A 9,332-nucleotide genomic window follows, 5' to 3' on the forward strand; every position below is an offset into this window, starting at 1 on the left:
TAATTTTAAGTAGCCATGCTGTGCACCCAGCAGGGTGGGGGGTCTTTGTCCAATGGCACAAATATGGCAGAGTAAGTGGGTGGACAGTTAACTGAGGGGGGGGGAATGTCTTTTGCTCCCATATTTTTGCCTTTCCTTCAGTAAGTGCCAGTAGCCATTGTTAGGCATTCTAAAACCTTTGTCAAAATGATGGACAGAAAGTCACAACGATAGGGTGGACTGTAAAGGGTCTAAAGAGTGTTAAGAGGAAGGCATGCCACTAGGTCTGATGGGGCCCAGTGTTGCCTATTCCCCACCCCCATACATATACTGTTCTCTACTGGGAACCTGGCTGCTTTTCTTGCCAAATACAAAGCTCCAACCTTGTTCAGCTCTGAAGGATGTCAAATGCAGCTACACTATCAAGTGGAATGCCTTTCAAATAGCAAATGCTTTTTGGAATTAGTGCCATGATATTTCCTCTTCCTTGAAGGATAATGAATAAGGTTCTGGCCTAATTTCACCCATGGTGATGTCTAGAATGTTTCATTCTGACTACACACATCATTTGCAAATCTGCAACTTCTGTACCATTTTACTACTTGACTTGACACCTTCACTTTAATTATGTGTACAATGAAATATTACTTTTAGATCCACCTACATGAGATTTCACCAGGTTCTTTGGTTTTTGTAGGTTTTGATGAGATGTTACTTGAAAGTAACAATAAAATATTCACACCACTCAAAGCAGGATAGTGTGGTGCACAGCATAGTATGTATGTATGCATTCATGTATGTATGTATTTAAATATGTATTCTGTAGTTGACCTCCTTTGTAATGTTCTATTTTGAAATCTTTAAGAAAATATTTTAATTTCCTGTTAATTATGTTGCTTTGACTGTTTTCTTTATATTTGACTTTCTTTGGAAATGTTTGATTCTGGATTGTTTTATTGATATTTTAATATGCTATAAACCACTTTGAGATTGTTCTTAAAAATATAAAGCGGTATAGAAATGAGAATAATAATAATAATAATAATTTAACTTCCTTTCATCAAAGATTTGCTAATATTCTACAATGAAAACTGTCACATACCATTCTGGTTTGAAATCTTCCCTTCTGGGCATGGAGTACAATCATAGCAGCAAAATTTCTGCCCTTCCTTCCTTTTCTTCTGATAGCCCGCATGACAGTAGTCATTGCACACAGAAATTGGCATCCCCTATCAATAAACAGGAAATCATTTCAGAAGGGAGAAATCTTTGAAGGAAAATTTCAGCTTCTAAAGTTCAAATAAGAAAGGTGATCTCTCATCCCATAAACATTGGCACAGGACTGCTTCTTCATATATATAGTCCAACCATCAGCCCCTTTGTATTAAGAAATTGGAAGGAAAGAGGAAAATACAAGATACAGATAAAACTAGGGCCATTTCAGAAATCAGAAACTTATAGTGGAAAGACCATATGTGACAGATATTCAAAACTTATGTCACTCTCCTAACCATATCAGTATTTACTAAGACTTTATTATTATTATTATTATTATTATTATTAATTCTGCCTTTAAGGCCCCAAAATCAAAGTGAATGAAACAAGTTAACCTGAAAAGTGATCCATACTCTGCTCCACAGGCTTAAGGGGCCATTGTACAAGTCTTTTAAACAAGAATTTAGTGGAGGAATATATCAGTGTGCTCATAAATCCCAGAATGTGGGGCCCACAAGTAAACCCTAGAGTAATACATGCCAATTTCTAGGGGCCAAGTTCCCTTCACATACACCCTCAATAAATTAATCGAGAGGCCTGCCCTCTCCCAGAGGTGATGGGCACTGCTATTCAAAAGGTGTTCATGAGCCACGTCTTGCAATCGATTATGCAGGGTGGGGGTTACCCGCCCCAGTATTTTATTCAAGTTGGCACCCCTGCCTAGATTCCAGACCTGGTTAAAATCATTGTGCCATAAAATCATGTCCTCATTAATGATGAATTCTTTTCCATCATCTGCATCAGAATCAACCCATCCAATCTTCAATCGAAGGAAGGACCTGTTTGGAAATGTGACTATGTTCATGATGTCAAATCCCCCTCCCACTTCTCTTTGATCAGTAAAGGACACGGTTTCTCCAGCTGAGTTGTTAAATGAAATGTCCTGAAGAACAGGGTGCAGCTAATAGAAAGAGAAAATGGAGTTGAATGGGAAATAGCATAAATGAGATTTTGAATAAAGTGCCATGGTTTACAGAAACATTTCTTCATGAATCTTATTTAGGTATAATAACATAGCTTCAGTTAACAAAGAACATGTGCAAAATATCAGCGATTTTGACACAACAGATGGAGACTTTATTATGCATTGGAAGCCCTTTTTCTTTATGCATTGGAAGCATTTCAATCATAATCATCATATATTATTTATACCACAGCCATCCGGCAGGGTTGCTCCATCCACCCTGGGAGTCTTCCAACACTTATAAAAATGTAGTCAAACATTAAAAACTTCGCGATACACAGCTGCCTTCAGATGACTTCTAAATAAGAATAGTTTTATTGGATAACCAAGCAGAAATGTCTTAAGTTCCGGTGGTAGATAAAGCCTTCTGTTACATGACTCTGGTGATGCAAATAATGGTAAAAAAAAATAAAAAAATTCTCTTCATTCTCAGAACATTACCTTCCAAGGCTCCAGATCCTGAAGTTTTAATCTTTCACTTTTCCCCATTCCTCTCTGCTTGGATCTACGTGAGTGAATGTTCTGCAAGGCATGAGCCACAGCATAGACACCATTGTAGATGCTGTAGCTGTGACCAGTCATGCCCATTTCAAACAGAGACCTTGGAAGACTCTGCAACCTCTCCTCCCCAGTACACATACCACTGTCTTCCAATGGCACATCGAAATTGGGAAGAATACAGTCAAATGCTTGCTCCCAGAAGACTTTGATGAAACCATCTGCCTGGCTCTGGGAAGGCTTTATGTTGAGAAGAAATTCCTTGAATGCTGGAAGTTTTTGGGAATGAATTGTGAAGGAAAGGGAACCCTGGAAGAGCAGAACATTCCAAACCTTAAGAAAACCCATAGATATGAAATCAGTCTGTGCTGTAAAGATCCATACCTTTTTAAATGATGTGTTTTCTTTATTTGTAGGATCTCGTAGAAATATAATAAGTCTCAATGATATTATTGCCCGAGATTCTCCATAAACAATAAGTATAGTGACTTTACTGTCTCTTATTTTCACATACATATTTAAAGCTATATCATGCATTTCATCCACATTATCAAAGTGGGGTTGTATTGAAATCATTTGTGTAAAGGCTGAGCAAATTCCATTTTGAGATAGCAATGGCTCCAGGGTCTGCAAGAAATGGTCTCCACTGTTATCGTTCAGAGAAATGAGTCGGATCCACTTCCATCCAAAATGCTTAAGCAAGCGGATAATCCCAAGATACTGGTGGGCTTCCTTGGGCACCATGCGGTAAAAGGAAGGAACCTGTTTTGCATCACTCTCCATTGGGGGAAATGAACCATATGCAAACTGAAAGAAAATGTGAATATAATCTCAAATAATATGGAAAACATTCATCCTGTACCATTTGGCTTTTTATTCCACAAATTCTACGCTCTCACATCTCTAGAAATAAAACAGGAAAAGGCAATCTACAAGGAATATGGGAGAAAGATGCAGGCTTGTATAGATCTACATTTTAAATCAAGGATCATGACTAAGATAGAGGCAATAATTTTGATGAGTCTGTTCTGAGTAAAACTGCTGAGTAGAATACTTTCCAATAGGTTTGCTCTGTGGAGAACAAACATGGAAGCAACCCATAGAGGCAGAAAGAAAAGATTCTCATTGGCCCCTTCATACCTCTTACCTGTGGAATCTTGTAGAGGCCTAATGTGTCTGCCATATGGAAGGTGGTATCATGGCCAAGTCCCCCAATGGTGGATATGAGGGTTTTCTGGGTGTCACATTTGTAGTTGGGAACAAATGTCTTTGTTTTGAAGACGAGGTCAAGAGTCGTGCGGTAGGTCATCCTTGCATCATAATAGCTATCATAGATGTGAAAGCCAAGTGTGATATTGGGCAAGATGTTGGGATTCTCATTGACTTCTTTGACAGCAAATGCCAATGCTAGGACGTGCTGATAAAATTTTGGCACCATACTGCAAATAAAGTAAATTAGTTACAGATATGAACATACTACAATATTGGACATCTTCTGTTTCAAACGAAAATGAAAAGATTGTATTTGTAATTAACACATCTAAGCTAATAAAATCGATACTGTCCAGTGATCAGGGCACTACTGCTTTGCATGATACTTTCACACACCTGCCGTTCTTCTATTGCTTGACATTTCCATAACAGTTGATCAAGAAAAAGTAGGCGACAACTTCATTTAACTGAAAGCTGCAATGTTATACAGACTTACATGAAAGTCCTATTGAATTCAGATAGCTTTGTTTCTCAGTATACAGCTGTGGTTGGGGTAGGAATGTTGCTTGCACATTAGAACCACAGGTTTGAGGTGTGCAGGCTACTGTAGCTAAGGACAGTCATTGATTCTGCATTGCATCAGATGGAAAGGGGAGTCAGATGGCAATGGACTTACCTTCACACTGGAAGACATAGTTGGTGGCAAAATTAGTCTCCTATTTCTTTAGGTTTTCTAGCCCAATGTCAGCCTCTCTGGTCTACTGCCCATTTGACAATCTCAGGTTTCCCTGTGCTATCTAACCTGAACTGTCGCATCCCTGTCAGCCTCAACACAATTCAACCAATTTCCATATCCCTACATATAGGTTAACTTTCACCATGATGTAACAATTTACCCAAGAAATCAATTCAAGTCAGCACACTGAAACTTTAAAGGACCTTGAATATGAATAGGTGGTAGTATATTTGTTTGCATTTTCACCCTTCTCCTCCCCACTCCTCACAATAAGTATACTGTAAAGCAATTGTAAATACACAATTTGATTCAAATAAACTCTGACAGTAGCTAGGTTAAAAAAAAAAAGAAAGAAAGGTGTGTTTTTTTATTCCAGTATTTAGGCAAATTATGGGTCCCATTTCAGCTTGAAAATGTCAGTGATAGAGGAATCCCTCTTTAGGATTCCTGTCTGAAAGACATGAAAGAAAGGAAAGGGCAATGCAGAGGGGGAATGGAAAAGTCTTACTATGAAACATCAAACACATTCTTTGATGGTTGTTCCTTATATAAAATTTCATAGAAATTGTAAACGCTCTGAGAAAGAACTCCACCAATGATGACTTCACCTGGCTGGTACCACTCGTGTGGAACAGGAAAAGGATTATTCCCGGGGCAGCGGATAGAATTAGAGGTAATAGGAACAGGAGTTATTAGAAACAGCAACACCAATAGCAGCAACATCCTGAAAGTCTAGCTTATGATATACATTTCATCAACGGGTTGCAAATACATTCCTTGAGAAGTAACAGAAATTATATTGTCCTAAATTGAACTGATAGAGCCCTGTCTGTCTCTCCCCCTACACTAGCTCTCCATAACATATGAGCTTATTTTTAAAACACTTTTAGGCTTGCTTGTTGATTTTTTTCTTCCCTTCAGGAAGCCAACTGGGGATTTGGCCTGGAGAAGAAATTGCAGTGATTTGAGTAATTGCAGAATAGGAATATTAATTACTTATTCATAGTTTAGAGTCTGAGTAAGACTTTTACTTTTTTTATTCCCAATTCTGCTGCTTAGATGAAAGAAAAAAGTGGCAGAAGGGTTTTTCCTTGGTGTGCTAAGAACAACAGAAAGCTCTTGACTGAAGACACTGTCATCAGGCTATAAAGTAGCAGTTCTAAATTTTGAGATTAGGACCACTTCTCTACTCCAGTTGTCTTCAAGGAAATGGGACTCAGCACTTCTCAATAAGATCAAGCTGCAGGTGGCTCTGTGAGTTAAACCACAGAGCCTAGGACTTGCCTACCAGAAGGCTCGAATCCCTGTGACGGGGTGAGCTCCCGTTGCTCAGTCCCTGCTCCTGCCAACCTAGCAGTTCAAAAGCACCTCAAAGTGCAAGTAGATAAATAGGTACCTCTCCGGCGGGAAAGTAAATAGCGTTTCCGTGCGCTGCTCTGGTTCGCCAGAAGTGGCTTAGTCATGCTGGCCACATGACCCAGAAGCTGTACGCCGGCTCCCTCGGGCAATAAAGCGAGATGAGCACCGCAACCCCAGAGTGGAAGTCCCAGAGTGGACCTAACAGTCAGGGGTCCCTTTAAAGATAATGAAAGGTATAAAGGAGATGAATTGCTATGGGAAGTACAAAACCTGCCCATGCAGGAAAATTTCTTCCCGGGTCTTCAATAGCAACCAGTCAAAAGGTCATAGCAATGCTCACTAAACAGGAAGAAAAAGGTCAATCTGTAAACAAGAAACATTAAACAAAGGGAAGATTGGGTGGATGAAGCTCCTTAGCTGACTGCCTGGCTGCTTCCGGCTCCACCCCCTATTTATATGACTGGCCCCACCTCCCAGCAGTGTAACTTGACTACTGAGGCTGGGCATGAGCCTCCAAAGAATAACACTGAGACGCAGGCCAGCCCATACAAACTGGTGAGTTCCCCTGGGTCCGAAGCATTGCACGCGATCCCGTAAAGTGCACCCACAGTGTAAAGTGTGAGTGCTCATTATCAAATTGTTACATATGCATTCCTTGAATGCAGCATCAAGAATTGAATAGGTAGATTATCTTATAACCACTTTCAGACTTGCTTCTTGTTTTCTAGTTGCTTCTGGGGAAAATCTGCTCTGGATTTTTCCACTGCTCCACTGCTCTGGAGTTTTGACCTGGTGAAATAATGGCAGTGGTCTGAGTAACTGCAGAATTACTTCTCCAGAGTTTGGTGTCTGAGTGGCATTTTTCTTTCTAAAAAATTGCCATTCTGCTCCTTGTAGGCAGAAAAATTGACTGAATAACTTTTCCTTGGTGAGCCAATGATAGAGGATACATTAGGCATTCATGATCACTGTACAGTGGTACCTCGGGTTACAGACACTTCAGGTTACAGATGCTTCAAGTTGCAGACTCTGCCAATCCAGAAATAGTACCTCGGGTTAAGAACTTTACTTCAGGATGAGAACAGAAACCATGTGGTGGCAGCAGTGGCAGCAGGAGGCCCCATTAGTTAAAGTGGTGCCTCAGGTTAAGAACATTTTCAGGTTAAGAACGGCCCTCCAGAACGAATTAAGTTCTTAACCTGAGGTACCACTGTACTGTTTTGTATGCTTGCTGACAACTGATCTATTTTGTGGGCTTACCTGGACATTTGTTTCCATTTCTATTGCTGTTATCTTTGTGTGGCATAAATTAACCTTTTAAGAGTAAATAATTATGTGTGTGGAGGTCTGTTATAACTGCAGGAACCCCCAAACCAGACGACCACTGGTGTATCCAGAGTGCTGAAGCAAAGCTAAACCTGAGAGGTTATGAATTACTTCATCAGGGTTTGGCGTCTGAATGGAATTGGGTACGTAGCAGTGCTAAAGTTTGAGATAAAGGCCACTTCCCTGTACCATTTCCCTTCAAGGGAATGGGAATCAATATCTCTCCATACAATTAAGCTCTAGTTTTAAAACATGTAGCTTCACTTGCTAGCGTGAACCAACAGAGATTACTGTTATGTTGGACAAGTGGGGAACCTGTTTCAGGCCCAGGATCTGAGTAACCTTCCAAAAGCCATATGCCAGTGGTGGGTGAGACAAGAAGTGAAACTGGACAGAGCACCTAATGCAAGTTTAACTACTGTATAGTGTCTACTTTCTACTCATACAGGCCAAGCAGTCTTATTCTCAAAGTTCAAGGACATATACCAGGCAGGCAAAACCTCAGGATTTGAAGCAGAGCCAGTGAGGAATACAACCTGGGATGAGTTCCGAGGGCCTGGAAGAGACATTTGGAGGGCATAGAGCCCCTTTAACTGACGCCTCTCTCCCATTGTATTGAAACCATTTATCAGGCACTTATCAATTCATATAGGAAGTCATTAATATATTGGGACCAGTTTACTTTAGGGATTGCTTTAACTCACACCTGCCAGTCCAATAACTTCCATGTAAAGAACTTAAGCTTCTTCCAGTGCCCTTCAATGTCTGTTATGCATGCTTAAAGAGTTTAAAAACACATACATAAATGTGGCAGCACCTTTTCTTTTTGTGGGCCAATCCAAACAGTTGATTTGTTCTGTTCTTTTCCATATTTGTCAGCATGTTATTTGAGGTTCAAGGAAGATTCTCAGAACTTTAATTTTAGCTAACATGTTTCTTTACTTAAGGAAATATAATTTGGAATTAAAGAACAGAGTAATATAAGGTAAATCAGTCCCATGTAAGAAATGCATATTAATAAGAGAAAAGGAAGTAATTCAAAGTTATCAAAGCCACCATTCATTCCACACTTTCCAATGTATTTCTCTATTGCTTCACTACCCACAAAATTCCATTTTTAATCAGAGGTTTCTTGCCTTAAGGCTGGAGTCAGTAACATTTCCCCACAGTTGGCCAGATTGATCATTTTTCCAGGCCTTGAGGGCCAAAGTTTGGTACTTGAAAGGGGCCACCAACCCGTCTGTCACTGGGTGTCAGAAGGCAATGAGTATTTTAAACAGACAGCTACAAAGAGGCTTGATCAATGAGGTGGAAGCAGTTTCTCTATCAAAAACCAAGCTCCCCTCCCCCTGCATCCATTTTATTAGCACTTTAATGGAAACTACCACCCTCCCCCCGCCCGGAAAGTTGTTCCTCGCTCCTGAGGTAAGGTGACAGAGAATTTTAATCTGCTTTAATTTCACAACACTAAACTTTTCAAAATCAATCCTGCAAAAGAGTATCACACCGGAGGAGGAACTCAAAGTAACCATTTTTATACTAAAATCCCTTATGTATAACAATAGAATAGAAAGAAGAAGGAAGGTTGAATTTACATCCTTCTCCTTATTAGTTGCTCCCTGTTGTTCAGCTCAGGCCTCAGCACAATGATGTAGCATTTAGGGGCAAAGATACAAACCAACAACCCAGCACTGGAGGACAAGATAGAGAAGATCTCCACCACCACCATGGATTTTCCTTTACTGCTTAGGTAAGTTGGGACAAAAGACAACCAAACACTGCAAAACAGCAACATGCTGAAGGTGATGAACTTGGCTTCATTAAAACTGTCTGGCAATTTGCGAGCTGCAAATGCCACAATGAAGCTGGCAATGGCCAGGAGGCCCATGTAGCCCAAGACACAGTAAAACATGGTCACTGAGCCTTCATTACATTGCACAATGCTTTCTCCCATTACCGAGAACATGTCTTGATCTGGAAATG

General features: G+C 40.2%; 1 long non-coding RNA gene across 1 annotated transcript; it reads right to left on the reverse strand.

The window, feature by feature from the left end:
- Nucleotides 1-1,104: 1,104 nt before the first annotated feature.
- Nucleotides 1,105-3,951, reverse strand: LOC310663266. Its single transcript, XR_014504455.1, has 4 exons — nt 3,864-3,951; nt 2,660-2,723; nt 1,928-2,155; nt 1,105-1,208 (listed from the first exon to the last, which is right to left on the reverse strand). It is a non-coding gene; the product is annotated as an uncharacterized lncRNA (long non-coding RNA).
- Between the last annotated feature and the right edge of the window lie 5,381 nt (nt 3,952-9,332).

The sequence above is a fragment of the Podarcis tiliguerta genome (assembly GCF_965153285.1).
Source record: "Podarcis tiliguerta genome assembly, chromosome: 13".
NCBI lineage: Eukaryota > Metazoa > Chordata > Lepidosauria > Squamata > Lacertidae > Podarcis > Podarcis tiliguerta.